The following is an 18115-nucleotide window of genomic DNA, read 5'->3' as shown; positions in this document are numbered from 1 at the left end:
TTTATCAAGATGGTTCTCTCTGACCTGCTGAAAATCATCTGGTCTCGGACTGATATTTGAAAGGCTACCTTTAATATGATTCTTTCAGTGAAAGCATGCATCATAGTCTTTACTGTACAGGACACTGTTGTATTCTGCCACCATCGACTTTACTGTACAGCAGTGGTTCCCAACTTGGGGTGTTCCTAGACTGCAATTCCCAGAAGCCTTTACCACCAACTGTGCTCGCTGGAATTTCTGGGAGTTGCAGTCCAAGAAGAGCTGAGTTACCCAAGGTTGTGAACCACTGTTGTACAAGATACTGTTAGATTCTATTTCTGTAGCTACCTAGTCTTGGTCCTTATTGGCATTCCAATGTACAGTACTAGGATTGCTGCTCCCACTCTATAGGATTTGAACCCTGTGTGTCTCCTGTCTAGTCCTAACATGCACCTGCTCACCATTGCTCCTCTTGCTTCTCAGGTCAGAAATGACGGTCATAGCTGCTGGCATCAGGAAATACGAATCATGCAGATTTACAGTGGCAGCAGTGGTGAGAAGCTACATCATGTTAAGAGGACCTTGAGATCTTTTTAGAGTCAAGTGGCAGCAAGGATGGAAGGGAAATGCTGTCACCTGCTGAGGCTTTTCCTGCCCTTTGAATGACTGTTGTAGCGGAGGCTGATGTGGTTATCCCAGTACAATGACAGTGGGTGTACTTATGTCACTCGTGCGTCTTGTTTTTCAGCCAAGTTATTGTTTTCCTTTGTAGTTTACTGCCCTTGGAGGGACTGCCCTTTTCCTGTGATCAAAAGTCTGAAGCTTTGTTGTGGCATTTTATGAGGGCTGCCTTCTTTAATATGGTCTGGTTCATACCAGATCAAAACACTTTGCCAGATGTGTTCATGACAGCTGTTTTTCTTCTCTTCCCCCCCCCTTTTCTTTTAAATCATCTAAGACATAAAAAGAAACCTACAAATCTTACCACAAGGGAAGAGTCTACTAACTTAGCTGTGCAGTGAATGAATTATAATGATGTCCTTCTTCAGAATACTCTGTATGAAGCTATGCGGAGCGATACTGCAATGTAACGATAAAATATAAAAGAGTCATCAGAGTACAATTGAGGCTTCAGACTGGAGAGCCTTTTTACACTGTGGAGGATTCTGTAAGGTGTGGGAGATTTTAAAGGATCCCATTAAACTGAAATTGGGTGTGCTTTAGGCGACTGTATAAGAACTGATTCACATTATTGCTATTTACTGCTACGAGTTTGCACAAAAATACAGTCAAGGATAGGGTAGATTAGGCCAAAGATCCATCAAGTCCTGGGTCTGTTTTCACAGCCACCAACTGGCTGCCCTGTGAAATCCATAAACAGCATGGAAAAAAATATATTCCATTATCTGATCCTGACAACAGGCTTTTATATTGCTTCTGTATAGAGATGGGGCTTCAAGACATTTATACTTTGGTTGCCCTCAAAAAATAAACTACCTCATAGAAAGTTACACTGTGGGTCCCTCACAGTTCTCTGATAACTATTTGTGAAATGATTTCTGTTGCAGTTGTCTATTGCCATCTTGTGGACATACAGAAGCTCAAATTACTGATAAAATCAGGTAGTAGTTGGTATAGAGTTGGAATCAATTGGCCTAACTTCAGTTGCTAGCCCCAGTCAAAACAGACCCATTGAATCAATGGTAAGTCAACACTTCTGTAAATCACATTGCATTAATAGGCCTATTGTACTTGGGACTGTCAAATGGATTCAGATTTAAATTTCAGAGTGTTTTTATCTGATTCTCTGAAAATGACAGTAAAACATTAGGAAAAAAACATCTAGAGTCCACAATCACTTGCTTACAGATTTTAGAATCTCTGAAAACTCTTAAGATACAGAAGACCTTTTGATCTATGTACTGTGTTGTCAGACAGTGCTTAGAAAGTTTTAAAATATACCTGTGTGTGTGTGTGTGTGTGTGTGTGGAGACACACTCTGAAATGAGGAAATAAGATTTGTAAAGTACAGACATCTGAACTCCATTTGCCAAATTAGCAATTGTGGACATATGTTTCCACAAGTCAGCAGAAGCATGTAGCTGTGTGTTTTTGTGGCCATGCTCCCTGAGGAATTTCAGAGCTGTACAGATCTGCACACTTCTGTCAGAGTGTAAGCGCAGAGCTATTGCTTACTTAGCAAGAATTAGCCTAAGAAATTATGGAGTCAAGGTAGGCTGCCTAAACTGAAGATACTCTTGTGTTATTTAAAGCTATGTGCCAGATCTGCATTTCCTGGAAACAAGGTGTTGTCCCCAACGACAGCCAATCCATTGAACTGAATGGAACATGTTCAATAATAACTAACATAGAAGTGTCACTGATCACTTATATCCAATAAAGATGATACCATCTAATGGAATAAAGAAATCCCTTTCCATATGGAAAGTGTTCCTTTAAGGAAATAGTTATTTGTTTTTAGCTGTGTTTATATGGGCATAACATAAGGCCTTTGCTTTGGCAGAAACAGAGATGAAATGCTGCTTTCCAGATGCCATGAGCTGGGGGGGGGGGGGAGGGGAAGGACAAGCTGAGAAAGATGCCAAGTCAGCAGGCTCAGTTGCTAGGTCAGTGATGCTTTCACTTAACCCTATCCATGTCTGTTTATAGGTATGTCTTGGCTTGGAATCAGCAGGGTTTACTCCCAGGTAATCTGAGAAAGATGCCAAGTCAGCAGGCTCAGTTGCTAGGTCAGTGATGCTTTCACTTAACCCTATCCATGTCTGTTTATAGGTATGTCTTGGCTTGGAATCAGCAGGGTTTACTCCCAGGTAATCCTATGCGCAGGATTGCTTTGGACTAATCCCCATTTGGACAGAGAATTGAGTAGACATGCATAGGATTGCACTGTTAGCCTCTCTACAATACAGTGGTGCCTCGCTTAATGACGATAATCCGTTCCAGGAAAATCACCAGTAAGCGAAAACATCGTAAAACGAAAATAAAAACCCCACTGAAACGCATTGAAACCCGTTCAATGCGTTCCAATGGGGTAAAAACTCACCGTCCAGCGAAGATCCTCCATACGGCGGCCATTTTTGCTGTCTGTATAGCGAGGAATCCGTCCCTAGAAAACAGCTGGGCCCATTTTGAAAGCCAGTGGCCATTTTGAAACCGCTGATCAGCTGTTAAAAACATCGTTTTGCGAAGAATTGGTTCCCGAAGCAGGGAACTGATCATCACAAAGCGAAATCCCCCCATTTAGACCATCGTTTTGCGATCGCAAAAAGATCGTCATAAAGCGGATTCGTCGTAATGCGGGGCAATTGTTAAGTGAGGCACCACTGTAGTCGTGTGTAGAGTCTTTGCAGACCATATTCAAAGGTAAAATAGTTTTGTGTTTTGAGAGTACATATCACACGTGGGATGTGGGATGACCTTAAATTTAACTGAAAAAGAATGTTTTCTCCCTTTGGGAACTGCTTCATTTTATCACAAATCCAAATTTATTTTGGCCCGCTATGTCTTGAAACATAACAGAATTAAAATATAAATATATTAGGTAAGCACACCTTTTCTGTATGTTTCTGCTACTCTTATGCTATGTGATTTCCATATTGTTTACACTGACACTGTCTTCACGGGTGCTGGTGGAAGAGGTGGGAAAGTAGGCGCACAAGCAGCCGAAGAGAGATTTTTGCCATATCCCCTGCAGACAAACTACATGTAACAGAGAATGTGTAACCAGGGAAAAAAGTAATTCCTTAAACACTGAAGATATATCTGATTGTCACAGCAAGAGCTTTTCATGCCCCCTGTAGTTTGGAAATGAGCCTGCTCTCTTTGTTTTGTGACTGTTCCCTGGGAGTTAAGGACAAGTTTATAAATATGACTGGCCTGAATAACATCTCTGAAACACTAACACATTTCAGTTGCTAATGACAGGCTCATGATATAGCACACCGTTCTGCCCTCTGTTTCAGCCTTGCCACTGGGTTTGAAAGAACACCTTAATCTTATTTCTCCACTTTCAGAAATGCACATTGATGTGGGCCACAACTTCACTCATTCTCAGTAAAAGTGAAGGAAATTAGGAGCACAAACCCTTCTCTAGCCAAGTATCCATGGTGAAATTGTATGTGCATACAGTATTTGGGAAGGAACGCTATGGATTGACTCAAAACAATAAAAAGGGGAAAAAATCATGGTAACAGGCTTAAGGTTTAAGAGCGACTACACTAAGAACAAGGAGCTTGCAGAGTCAAGTCTACAGTCCCACCCCAGTCATATGTACTGTATGTGTTTGCATATGTACTGTATATAATATGTCTCTGTGTGTGTGTGAGAGAGAGAGATTGGCTAAAATTCTGTTGCTTTGTTACACAGATGGAAGGCAAATGGCCTAACATTCATTCAGGTCCAGCTTGCAATTGAAGAGTCCTCATGAGGATTCTTGAGCATACACTAAGCCATTAGTACAGAAACTCACAATAGCGACTCTTTAATTGCCAGCTAGAAGCAAGTGAATTCGACTGTACCACCTGCTGAGAAAGTAACAGGAATTCAGCCAATAAATATCTTAGAGATAAATGCAGTTAGTCGTAATGAGAGGAAGAGCCACCGAATCAATGTGGTTTACATAAGTGTTGAATTAACAGATCCACTTCATTCAGTGGGTCTGTTCTGAGATTAAAATTTTGATATAGCCTTTACTGTGTCACAAGTTTTGAGAAATAGGAGCCAAAATTGCCTAGTTGCAACTTGCCAGTGGCTGATCCTCCATTCTGAAAATATGAAATCCATTAGTTGGATGAAGGCTATCCCTGCCATTGGGCAAAACATACAGGTTTCTTGGAAGGCTGAAAACAGAGCAAGAGAGGAACCATACTAGTTTTCATACTAAGGAAGCAGAGACACTACAGCATTTCTATGCCTGGTCTTATAAACCAGCGAAAACCTGAAAATGTTTCTGTCATCTATGTTTCCTTATCTGACAATTTCAGAAAATACCTTCTTGTTCTGCTGATCTAAATTAGACAAGTCTAAGCATAATACTAAGACAGCAATTAATGCCATATGTTATTGACATTAGGCTATTGTATCTTTTGTATTTCATAATATAATTTTGCCACCTTTGTAAATTACCCTTGCAATATAATTGAAGGTCAAGATGGAAATATTGGTAATAATAAATCATTACTTGAGGAAATAACTATGCTGTGTGGACTAAATAAGCATGGCTATTAATAGAAAACCAAGAAACACTTTATAATGTCTTAAAAGCATATTCTTCTTCATAAATTGATTTATCAAGGCATGGCGAGATAAGATTTTATGTTACTGTGATATATGTTTAGCTTGGTTCAAAGGTGGAACATTGCTGGCCAATAAACTTCATGATGTTGTAAGCAGAATAGTATAGTTAAAATATACAACCTGCAAACAATACTTGAATAATCAAACATATTTATTGTAAGCATTCTGTTTCCCTAGCTGAGCTTGGCCTGAATCCAGTTGCTACAACAAAGATTATCAGTGGACTATAGACCAACGTCTATGAGGGAAGACTGAATGAACTGGAGATGTTTAGCCTCAAGAAAAGAAGACTGAGGGGAGATACAATATGATAGCACTTTCAAATATTTGAAAGACTGTCATACAGAGGAGAGGCAGGATTTGTTCTTGATCATCTTATAATGAAGGACACATGATAATAGGCTTAAGTTACAGGAAGCCAGATTTCGGTTGAATATCAGGAAAAACGTAACTGTTAGAGCAGTACAACAATGGATCCAGTTGCCTCGGGTGGTGCACTGGAGGCATCCAAGATAAAATCAGGTAACTATCTGTCAGATCTGCTTTGATTTGGATTCCCGTAATGAGCAGAGGGTTGGACTTGATGACCTTATAGGCTCCTATGATTCTATGGTAATTGTTTAAATCTTATTAGGTTAAAAATCAGCAACATTTAATTCAGGATAAAACCACCAGAGGGAGCCAAATTTATTCTGAAACTTTGCAAATGATTTACCATACCCTGAAACAATCTAAAGTGATATCTAGGTTTTCAGATGTTTAAACCCATCCACCCCACAATGAAGGTGGACTTCCTTATTATTCAGTTTGTTGTTGCTGTTCTTAAATGCCATCAAGTTGCATCAGAATTAGGATAACCCTAGTAGGGCTTCTGTTGTATATGACATATTTAAGGGGTGGTCTCAACACTGCCACACATCAATGAGTTTCCATGACCAAGCAAGGGTTTGAACGCAGATCTCCTGAGTCTTATTCTTACTTGAAGACCACATTGACTCTTACACTTTTTATGTACTAGATTATCTGTGTGAAATAACTTTGTGTCAAGTTGTTTCCTCAGACATTGGAAGTACATATTGCAAATCACAACACTTGTCCATAACACAAAATGTTAGGGGCAGAGAAAGTTTAAGAACAGTATCTGTATGAAGGAAGATAACATTTGTTTCTTATTTTTTAGGCCATGCTCTGTGTTCAGGGGGCAGTGAGTTCAGATTTTTGGCTATTTTTGGCCTTTTTTCTATGTTAAAATACTTTTTTTGCAAGCAAATTTTTAAAAAGCAATGTTTTCATAATGTGTCATGCATAAGACAACATTTAAAAACACAACATTTAAAAAAAACCCACAGCTAATGCTGATGCATTACTTCCTAAACATGTTCTTTGAAAACAAAAGACGAACTATACCTTCTAAATACAATGAGAACCACTTTACATTTGTATAGTAAGCATTTTTAAAGAAAGTAGGAGTCAAAAGGCAAGGCCTATAACTGGAAAAATAACTCTCTGCCCCTTCCACCTCTTCTAATAATAATTGCATGCCATCAAGTTGCTTTTGACTTGTGGCAAGCCTTTCCAGGTTTTCAAGAACGTGTACATTCTGCATAAATTTGAAGGGATTACTTGTGCAAATCCCCCAATAAAGCCTGAAACACCATAATCGATGCTATTCTGAAAATATACCCCCAAACATTTCCATTTTTAATGGTCTAAATTAGTGTCATTAGCAATCTTGGCACAACATCCCACCTTCTTGGCTGTGCCAAAGGCAGGTCTGACTGGAAATCTTTACAGAAGCTTTCAGCATGCTTTGCTTGAACACCAGCATCTTTGGTCTTGACATCATTTTGCCTTTATACTTAACAGATTACTGGATGCACTATAGCATTAGCTGGACAACACTGCACTCCTATGCAATTTAGCCATCAAAAATAAGAGAGTCAGGTGTTCTTCAAGACAAGATGAAAGAGGGCTTCTGTTCATCTTGCAATTACTGGCTCCAAATTCATTCCAAACTATCTGACACACAAGACTGCAGATGAAATCTTTCTGATATATCCATCCTAGTAGAAGCTCCCAGTTGACACAAAAGTTTCCTAAAAGTAATAATGAGTCACATAAAATTCTAAGATTAGGACAGATACTGTACTTCGTTCGACAGTTTTCTCCCTCTGCTTCCCACATCCCATTGATCTTTCTGATCATGGGTTGGCATTTTTCTTAGCCCTCATGAATATGATGAGAAAATGTGTTGAAACTCAACATTAGACAGAGTGAGGCAGCTAACTCGGAGGACTCCCAATAAAATGCCAGAAAGCATGTACAGCTGTGAATAGCTGTAAATGGGAAAAGATACAGCAGAGAGAGGAATATAAATAACATATAAACAAGACCAAAAGTTAAGATTCCCAGAGCCAGAAGCATTGAAAAGAATTGGTTGTGTGCTAGAGAAAAGATAAGAGGCAGACACATCTCATTTGCAAATGGATATCATTTTAAATATAATGATATTTTGAAAACTATTGTTATATTATGTTATATCATTAGTCCACATACAACTGATTTTCCTGCCTCCCAAACTGTTTTTATTTTTGTCTCCTTGTTCATATTTTGTTTAAAGTATTCCTTCAGTTCGGTCCTCAACCATTCTAAAATTTCTTCCTCTTTTAGTAAGTTTTCATTCAATCTCCATGAGTACTCTTCCCTTTTTCATAACCAATCTTACAGTATTATGATCTGTACATAGTTTTGGTAGGATTCTTACTTCTTGGATCCAATTCAGGAATGTTTTATTTGTTAGAATCAGATCAATTCTTGATAATGATTTATGTCTACCTGAATAAAAAGTGTATTCTCTGGTCGTCGTCGTCGTTTAGTCGTGTCTAACTCTTTGTGACCCCATGGACCAGAGCACGCCAGGCCCTCCTATCTTCCACTGCCTCTCGGAGTTGGGTCAAATTCATGTTGGTCGCTTCGATGACACTGTCCAACCATCTCATCCTCTGTCGTCCCCTTCTCCTCTTGCTTTCACACTTTCCCAACATCAAGGTCTTTTTCAGGGAGTCTTCTCTTCTCAAGAGATGGCCAAAGTACTGGAGCCTCAGCTTCAGGATCTGTCCTTCCAGTGAGCACTCAGGTTTGATTTCCTTTATAATTGATAGGTTTGTTCTCCTTGCAGTCCAGGGGACTCTCAAGAGCCTCCTCCAGCACCATAATTCAAAGGCATCAATTCTTTGGCGTTCAGCTTTCCTTATGGTCCAGCTCTCACTTCCATACATCACTACAGGAAAAACCATAGCTTTGACTATTTGGACTTTTGTTGGCAAGGTGATGTCTCTGCTTTTTACGATTCTCTGGTATCTCCATGTTTTATTCTCCAAATATCCTCTAATGTGAAAACATCCAACATGTCAAAAAAAACTTTTGGGTAGTTTCCCCTGATTCTCTTTTATTTTATTTTCTGATTTCCGATCAGCTTTAGGATTTATTACTCCATTCATATCCCCTGCTATAATCAATTCATCTCTTTCTAATTCTAGTAATTTTTGTGTTAATTTCTTCTATTAGTGCATATACTGAAATTACATTTATTGTTTTTCCTTGTATTTGAATTCCTACTCCTAAATATCTTCCTTCATCATTTAACATTTCTTTTGATAGACAAGTGTTCCGGCACATAGATAGCTACCCCCCCTTTTTATTATTATTTGAGAAGGCTGAAGTACAGCATTTCCCTGTTTTCCCACTCTTTAGATATTTTACATCCTGTTTTCTAATATGGTTTTCTTGTAAGCTGATTATTTGGTTTCTTTCGGTTCTTCTTTTTAGTGGATATTTCTGGGAAATAGGGAAGGGAATGAAAAAACACAGGAGTGAAAAATACAAGACACTGTCATCTGTAGAGACCTATGGCAATGTCTCTGTCACAGTTCCTCATGGCCCCTGATTGTTTCACCAAAGAAAGAGCTCACGCGACATGCCCCTCAGCTGCCACCAGTTGATTTCTTCAACAATTCCTATTATTAATAATCGAGGTCCAGGCCATATGTCATTTTAAAAGAACCAAATAGAAATTGTTTATTGATACAGGTGTTGACAGAACAAGCAATGTTGTTATCTCTTAAACAAACATTCTCCTTTATCCCCTTTCAGCCACTACTTTCCCGCCCAAACTCCAAATCTCTCTCTCAGTCTCTTCAACCCCCTAACACTCTTAACCCTCCACCTCAAAACCCTATCTAAACTACTACTACTACTACTACAGTGGGGTCTTGACTTAAGAACGGCTCGAGTTAAGAACATTTTGACTTAAGAACCACTCTCATAGGAAAATATTGACTTGACTTACATACTTAGATTTGAGTTAAGAACTGAAAAAAAACCACGTGGGAGGCAGGGAAAGTGCAAAATGTGAACTTTCAGTTAACTGTTGGCCAGTGAAAAGGGTGCCTGTCTGCTTCCTCACTCCTCCCAGCGTTTAGAGAGTGGATTGGGAGACAGTCTTCGGACTGCCTGGTACTGCCTGGACTGTATTTTCCCTGCCTTCCCTGAACCTTTCTTGACCTAAGAAAAAAAGAAACAAAATATCCCCCTCTAGTGGTCGAAGGCAGAATAGCAGCTTCCCATTAGTTTCTATGGACGGAAAAGAGCAGATACGGATCAAATGGTTTTCAATGCATTCCTATGGGAAATGCAGATTTGACCTGAGAACTTTTTGACTTGAGAACCGCCTTCCAATACGGATTAAGTTCTCAAGTCAAGACCCCACTGTACTGAGTCTCTTATACCTCATGACTCTGCCCCTCCAGCACTCCCATTGGTCTATGCAAATAGCATATGAATATTCATGACCTGGGTGAATGCCACAATTCTCCATGGAACTTAACAATAAAATCCCAGTCTGATGGAATCCATAGAGCCTAAGGTAAAAGGAATGTTTTTCTCCATGGTTTCTGCCCTTGGATCTTTGATGGACTTCAACTCCCAGAAGTCTCAGCTACTGCAGCCAATCCTCAGAGATTCTGGGAGTTGAAGTCCAAGAAATACATGAGGCCTCACATTTGAGACCCCATTGTCTTAAGCCTCGATGAGGAGGGAAAGGAAAGACAATAAGCAAGAAAATCTAAAACCTTCTACTTGGCAACTTTTCTCCAATCTTACATGCTAAGAGAAACTAAGGATTGAGTTAGGTCATCTGATGAACCACACTCCTTCTGTAGGGAAACAGCTGCTTGCTTAAGAGACCATAGCCACCAGACCCAGTGATGGTTAACTTTTCCTAACATGGCTTCCCCGAAAAACATATATAAAAATAACATTGTGTTATGTCTTCTGCTGTTTTGACTTCTGCCTCAACTGGCACTGACTGTTCTTCACTTCACCATATGGTATTCCTTGGTCTACTTTTGTTCTTTTCTCTGATTATTTTTTATGCTCTGCAGAATGTAGTTACTAAGTTCCAGCAAAAAGCATTTTTAGGTCAATGACTAATTTTTCCCGGGCCCACATTATAAGCTTGGGTGAGTTATCCTTGCTCTATTTATAGTGAAGCAAGGGTGAATCTCATAACTCTAAATCATGTCATTCTGGTGCTCACTGAGCTTTCTGTTTCCTATTGATTGATTCTTTCTACCTGCTTAGTTGATGAAGTGATGCCTAGGTTCCCGACTCAAGGCATTTTCTGTGTCCCCATACACAGCATTAAATTGGACGTTCAGACCTTCCGAACCCCAGGGAAACAAACAACAGCTGGTCCATGTCTTCATTAGAAATATGCACCCAAACTCTCATAGGCATGTATCACTGTAGAATACTGGTTGCATGTTCAGATGGTAGTATATAAAGAAATGTAGCATTTAAAGAGTTAAAGGTGATAAAGGAGTCTTTAACATGGTAAAAAAGTTCTGCCTGATGCACCCATTTCTCTTGGTTGATTGTAAGGGAGCACAGATTTTACTAGAACTGGTGTCCAAACCTATCCTCAAAAAGTCTTATTTTAAAAGAACTGCTTCTCCTTAGGACATTTCGAGGAATTATTTTAAAAATAAACAATAATTTTACTTCTTTGAAGAAGTTTATCTTCTGTAGCTTTTGGGGATTTTCTTTCTTTCGTTCTCTCTCTCTCTCTCTCTCTGATCTAAGCAAGACAAGACTGACACAACATACCACCTTGAGTCATACTGACACATCATACCACGCCAGGTCATGAGTTCAGATCTCCAGGGCCAGATGAACTGCATCCAAGAGTACTGAAGGAATTGGCTGAAGAACGCTCAGAACCACAGTTCATTCTTTTCTGGAAATCATGGGAAACGGGTGAGGTGCCAGAGGACTGGAGGAGGGCTAAGGTTGTCCCTATCTTCACAAACGGCAAAAAAGAGGAATGTGGGAACTACACACTAGTCAGCCTGACTTCAATCCCAGGGAAAATTCTGGGACAAGTTGTAAATGGTCACTATGCAAGCATCTAGAAAACAATGCAGCAATAACTAGAAGCCAACATGGATTTGTCAAGAACAAATCCTGCCAGACTAATCTTACCTTATTTTTTGATCGGCTAACCTCCCCGATAGACAGAGGGAATGCTGTAAATATATCTTGATGTCAGCAAAATGTTTGACAAAGTGCTCCATGATACTCTGATTAGCAAGCTAACTAAGCGTGGGCTGGATAGATCAAGTGTCAGGTGGATACACAATTGGTTACAGAATCGTACTCAGAGGGTGATGATTAATGGGTCCTTCTCCAACTAGGAGGAAGTAACAAGTGGGGTACCCCAAGGTACAGTCCTGGGTCCGGTGCTCTTCAACATTTTGTTAATGACTTGGATGAGGGAGTGTAAAGAATACTTGTCAGGTTTGCGGATGACACAAAATTGGTTGGAATAGCTAATACCCTTGAAGACAGAAACAAAATTCAAAATGATCTTGATAGGCCTGAGCGTTGGGCTGAAAACAACAGAATGAAATTAAGCAGGGATAAGTGCAAAGTACTGCACTTTGGAAAAAAGAAACTAAACACACAGTTACAAGATGGGGTTCAGCAATACTACAAGTGGGAAGGATCTTGGAATTGTTGTAGATCACAAGTTGACGATGAGCCAACAGAGTGATGGGGCTACAAAAGGAAAGAGTGAATTAACCGGGCATGTTTAACCTCAAGGATACAAGACTGAAGGGAGATACAGTATGATAGCACTTTTCAAATATTTGAAACACTGTTGTACAGAGGAAAGGCAGGATCTTTTCTTGATCATTCCTGAGTGCAGTACACGCAACACTGGGCTCAAGTTACAGGAAGCCAGATTTCAATTGAATTTCAGGAAAAGCTTCCTAACAGAGCAGTAAGACAGGGGAGCCAGTTATCCCGAAAGGTGATGAGTGCTCCAACACTGAGGCATTCAAGAGAAACATAGACAACCACCTGGCAGATATCCTTTGACTTGTATTCCTGCATTGAGCAGGAGGTTGGACTTGATAGCCTTATAGGCCCCTTCCAACTTCACTATTCTATGATTAAATAACGTTGGGAAAGTGTAGGGGCTAGAGGAGAAGGGGACGACAGAGGATGAAATGGTTGGACAGTGTCATCGAAGCAACCAACATGAATTTGGCCAAACTCCGGGAGACAGTGGAAGACAGGAGGGCTTGGCGTGCTCTGGTCCATGGGGTCACAAAGAGTCGGACACGACTAAAGAACAACGACATTGCTAGAACTTGGGTACCGGCTGGAGTTCCAGAGAATTGCTAGGTTTCCTTGAGTCTGCAGATAGGAAGACAAATCAGAGAGCAAGTAGCCCTGGTGAAGGAGAAAAGTTGTTTTTTGTGTGTGAACAGATTTGAAACCCAGCTGACCATCTCACAACTGGCACCAGGGTTCAGAGGCTCAGCACCCAAGGTAATTTTACTTCTATTGCACTGTGCGGTATCCATGCAATTGAAAGGCAGATGTGAAGAATGACGATGGTGTGTGGGTGGATGTTGGGAAGAACCAGTCAGTGCATGTGTCTATCATTGTTATTTGGAGAAAAGCCAAATAACTGGAGTGATGGCTTTCTGCAGTGATTTCCAAACTTTTTCAACTATCGGCTGCCCTTGACTTACTGGCCACTGGCTGCAGCTCCCCTAATGTGATACTTTGGGTGAAGGAGGCGAGGAGGGAAGCCTGATCTGAGTAGTACTTCCACAGATTCTATGGGAGTACTTCCATGGATTCCGTGGCACCCCAGCTGGATTTGCAGGTGTCCCAGATCACTACAGCACACAGTTTGGGAACCGTTGGCTTCATGACTCGTGAGTTGTCTAGTGGTACAGCTCCTGGCAGCAAGGGTGTAGAGGGAAAAGAATATAACTTCCAAAAGACCCTGGTAGCAGCATGGGGCTTGAAAAACTGTAGGTAACCTGTAGTAGGTGGTACAAAAACATGGGAATGACAGCAACTGGTGTACCTTCTGGGTACATAGTGTGACCTAAATGGTCACTGGATTCCCCAAAACCCCTATTCTAGGTGGCCACGTTATTTAATTGGTGGTTTCACCACTGTTCTGCACCTATTTACCAGGATCCTCTCTATGTCTGGTTCCATTGTTGATTGGACCACAAGCCGGTCTAGTCTTCTCGCTTGTCTTGCCTCTGTGACAGCACCAGCTCCCACCCCTAGGATATTACAGAGGCCAGCCCACTTGGTCTCAGGTTTGGGACTTGAAATCTCAGAGAATGGGATGCTGCAGACGTGGTCTTTCTAGGCTTCTTCTGAACAGAGACGGGGAAACCTTTGGGAGCGTAACTCCAAGAATCCCAGATTCTGGGCATCATCATCCCAAAAAAGCAACATTTCCATGCTCTAATTCTGAAGTGTAGCCAGAGGTAACTTGGAAATATCCCAGTGCAACCGAACAACCCTGAAACTTCAACCTGAGTGAGTTACAAACTTGGTTTTTTTCCCCTACACAGTCTCAAGGCCTCAGCTTGGCCTTTGGCTAGAAGACTTAGTGGCATTTCCCACAGATTGATAGGTTTTTCTTTGCTCCCAGCTTGTTCTGCTGGAATTTTAATGGATGATAAGCAACACAACTTGAAAACACAAATGTTGATATGGTATAAGCTAAGCTGGCTTTTGCGTTCCCTGAAAAAAAAACATGCAGTACAGGCACAAGAGACCAACGCTCCAGTACACAAAGAAATTATTTGTTTTTCCTACCTCATGCATCTTAACAGTGACTTAGATTTTGACTGCACATATGATTTATCATACGGAAAATAGATCTCTAATTCTTCAAAAGTGATTTGACAGCAACCAACATATAATTTATTTATTTATTTATTTATTTATTGGACTTATATACCGCCCCATAGCGCTACAAGCACTCTCCGGGCGGTTTACAATTTTTTTAATTATATAGGCTACACATATAAAATGGATTTTGTAAACAAAAGTGAGGAAAAGGCTCTTTTTGGAGCAGTACAGCCTGTGATGGGTTGGCAAAATTTCTCCCCACCCTTACCGAAGTTGCTCATTTGTGTCTTAGAGACTGGGTAGGTAGGTAGGGGAATAGATACTTCTCCACCTTCCCAGGACTTAAGCCCATGATGCAGTAGTAGTGTAGGAAGTGTAGATGCTAATCATAACAGTTCCCATAGCCAGCATCCCCTGCAGGAAACTTCAAAAATTTGGGCAGTTGGATTAGCCTGCAAATAATGAGCCAGCCTTTTGTAATGTTAATAGCTCTTCATTACCTATTCAGGTCCAAACTACCACAAAATGCTTTGCACTAAAACAAGCATAATATACAACAATATCCTCTTCCTGGGAAAATCAACCCAAATGCTATACATCTCTCCTGTTTATTGTGATTATTTTAGATTAGCTTCAGAGGAAACAGGGAAGCCTCAGAGGCATAGAGGATGATGTCATAGTCCCTGCTGCCCAGAACATCCTGGACCTTTAACCTGGAAGCTCTGACCCAACTATACTACTGGATACAATACAGTATATGGTTTCTAGAATAGCTGCAGAAACAAAAAAAGTAGATGAGTCTTTTAGGGTAGGTGGGATGGGCTGGTGTTATATCTAGAGGACTAACCTGTAACATCCTTTGTTCCATGTACAGGCACTACAGGATTAGAACAGACTATGATAAGTTATCTACATTTTAATGATGATGATGATGATGATGTGCTATCAAATCAATTCTGATTAATAGTGACACTCTTCAGATTTTCCAGGTAAAGAAAAGTCAGAAGTGGTTTATGGTTCCCTTCCTCTGGGGGTGCCCTGGGACTGCGCAGTTTGCCCAAGGCCACATAGGCTGGCTCTTCTGGGGTGTACAGTGAAGAATCAAACTCCCAACCTCTGGCTCTGCAACCGGATACCCAAGCCACTGACCTATTCAGCCAGCTCTGTATTTAAATAACTTCTGTTTAATTATTGCAATTTCTTTGGCACAGAATTGGGGTTTTCTTGTCACATACCAGTTTTGCTCTTCTTTTAAAAAGGCTAATAAATTGGAGGCGCTTTTCTGCAGGATGCCTGTGTATTCTGTGCTGTCAGTTTGGAACTGACTTATAGCGACCTTAATAGGGCCTTTAAGGTAAGTGAGATATTTAAGGATTGGTTTTACCAACTCTAGTCCCCCAGTGAGTTTCCACGGCCAAGTGGGGATTCAAACCCTGTTCCCCAGAGTCCTAATCTGTCATTCTATCCACTACTACACCACACTGGAAATCCTGCAGGACATAGTCTCACTGAAGTACAAAAACAGCAGCGGTGGTGGTGGCGAAACTAGGGATAATGCATCTAAATCTGGATCATCCACAAGGCTTAAGAAACCTTCTGCAAATGAATCAGACTTATTATTTATGACAGATGAAACAGGGGAGCGTTGGAACAGAACAGCCTGACACTTGTATGTCACACAAGCACTCCAGATGGGAAACTGTTTAATGGTAGCAGCACAGCTTGCTTTTAGGGCTTGATTTAGTTTTTCATCCTTCCTTTCTGAAAGGGCTTTTATTATCTGGGTGGGGTGGGGGTGGGGATACAGAATCGTCCTTTTTGCCTTTCAGCATGGCAGATTCTGGGACTTAAGAGTCTAAAAAAGTAATATTTCCAAGCTCTGGGATACAGTAGCTCCCACCATTTAAAAAAGTGAAGAGTAAAATATGTCTGTGCATAAATGAACACAGAAACACAAGCCTACTATGACTGAATAATTACAGTGATTAAAACCTCAGGTTGCCAATATGGGAGAAGGCAGCTTCCTACCCGCACTCTACAAACACTGTCAAAAGGTTGCTACCCTGTGAGAGAGGGGCTAGAGATGAGGAGGAAGCGGTTATATCGCATTACATTAGATCATCTGTGTTTGTGTGTTCTCTTTATTCCCCCTTCAAAGAGCTGGCCCTACTGTTCGTCGTCGTTTAGTCATGTCCGACTCTTCGTGACCCCATGGACCAGAGCACGCCAGGCCCTCCTGTCTTCCACTGCCTCCCGGAGTTGGGTCAAATTCATGTTGGTAGCTTCGGTGACACTGTCCAACCATCTCGTCCTCTGCCGTCCCCTTCTCCTCCTGCCTTCACACTTTCCTAACATCAGGGTCTTTTCCAAAGAGTCTTCTCTTCTCATGAGATGACCAAAGTATTGGAGCCTCAGCTTAGGCAGAGTTAAATCCTTGCCTCAGACAGCAGATGCTGAGAGGTGACACCATCTGCTGTTTGAGGTGTATTTGTGTCCCCTAACCTAGACCAGTGCTTCTCAACATTGGGTCCCCATATCTTCTTGGACTCCAACCAGAAATCCTGGTCAGCACAGCTAGTGGTGAAGGCTTCTGGGAGTTTGTCCAAGAACATCCTGAGAACCCAAGAACATTTGGGAACCATTGACCTAGACCATGTTTTTTTGTTTCTGCAGCTATTCTAGAAACCATATACTGTATTATATCCAGTAGTATAGGGACGTGGTAGCACTGTGGGCTAAACCAGTGGTTCTTAACCTTTGTTACTCGGATGTTTTTGAACTGCAACTCCCAGAAACCCCAGTCACCACGGTGGTGAAAGCTTCTGGGAGTTGCAATCCAAAACTCCTGAGTAACCCAAGGTTAAGAACCATTGACCTAGACAACTGTCATATTCGGGCACCATAGAGGGTTTTTCCCCTTTAGCCCGATTAAAGGAAAATCTTGTTGACAGTCCTGTTGACTTGTCCATCAAATCATGGGAAACATCAATTTTTTTTTATTTTATTTTTTTGCCTCAGGCCATAACATGTCTTGGGCAAAACCCTGCCCCTCCTGATGTCTCTGACTGTCAAATGTAGCCCACCAGTTAGATTAAATGAATGTGTAGCACTTGAAGTCTAAAGGCAAAAGACTGTTATTCCTCTGTGCTGTGCTCAACTCCTTCGGGGAGTGTTAGACCCTTCCAACAGAAAAGAGCAGAATCTTTGGGGATTGCTGTTGCATGTGCTGAAGTTGACCACCTTCACACTTAACCAAAGAGATACTGTATACATCCTTGTGGTATCTTGGAAAAAGTTGTGCCATTTTATTATGGGTGTATTATGGGTTTTTTTCTGGACCCTGACTCCCAGAATTCTCCAAGCGTTTCCCAGGCAGAAATCTGAGAGTTCCATCCCACACAGGTCAATACTTGCAGGCAGGTTCATTTCACTCACCTGCTCAAGGCCCAGATCCTCTGAGGCTGAATGGTACTCTAGGAAAGATTTCCTTTTGCAGTGCCTCCTGGATGTTGTAGCCCTGCTGCTCTCTCTAGGCTGAACAGAAGATGCTTCCCCAAAAACTACCATACCCAAGAAGCATTGCAGC

Source organism: Pogona vitticeps, chromosome 6 (genome assembly GCF_051106095.1).
Source record: "Pogona vitticeps strain Pit_001003342236 chromosome 6, PviZW2.1, whole genome shotgun sequence".
Lineage (NCBI taxonomy): Eukaryota > Metazoa > Chordata > Lepidosauria > Squamata > Agamidae > Pogona > Pogona vitticeps.
This window is presented reverse-complemented; position numbering follows the sequence as displayed.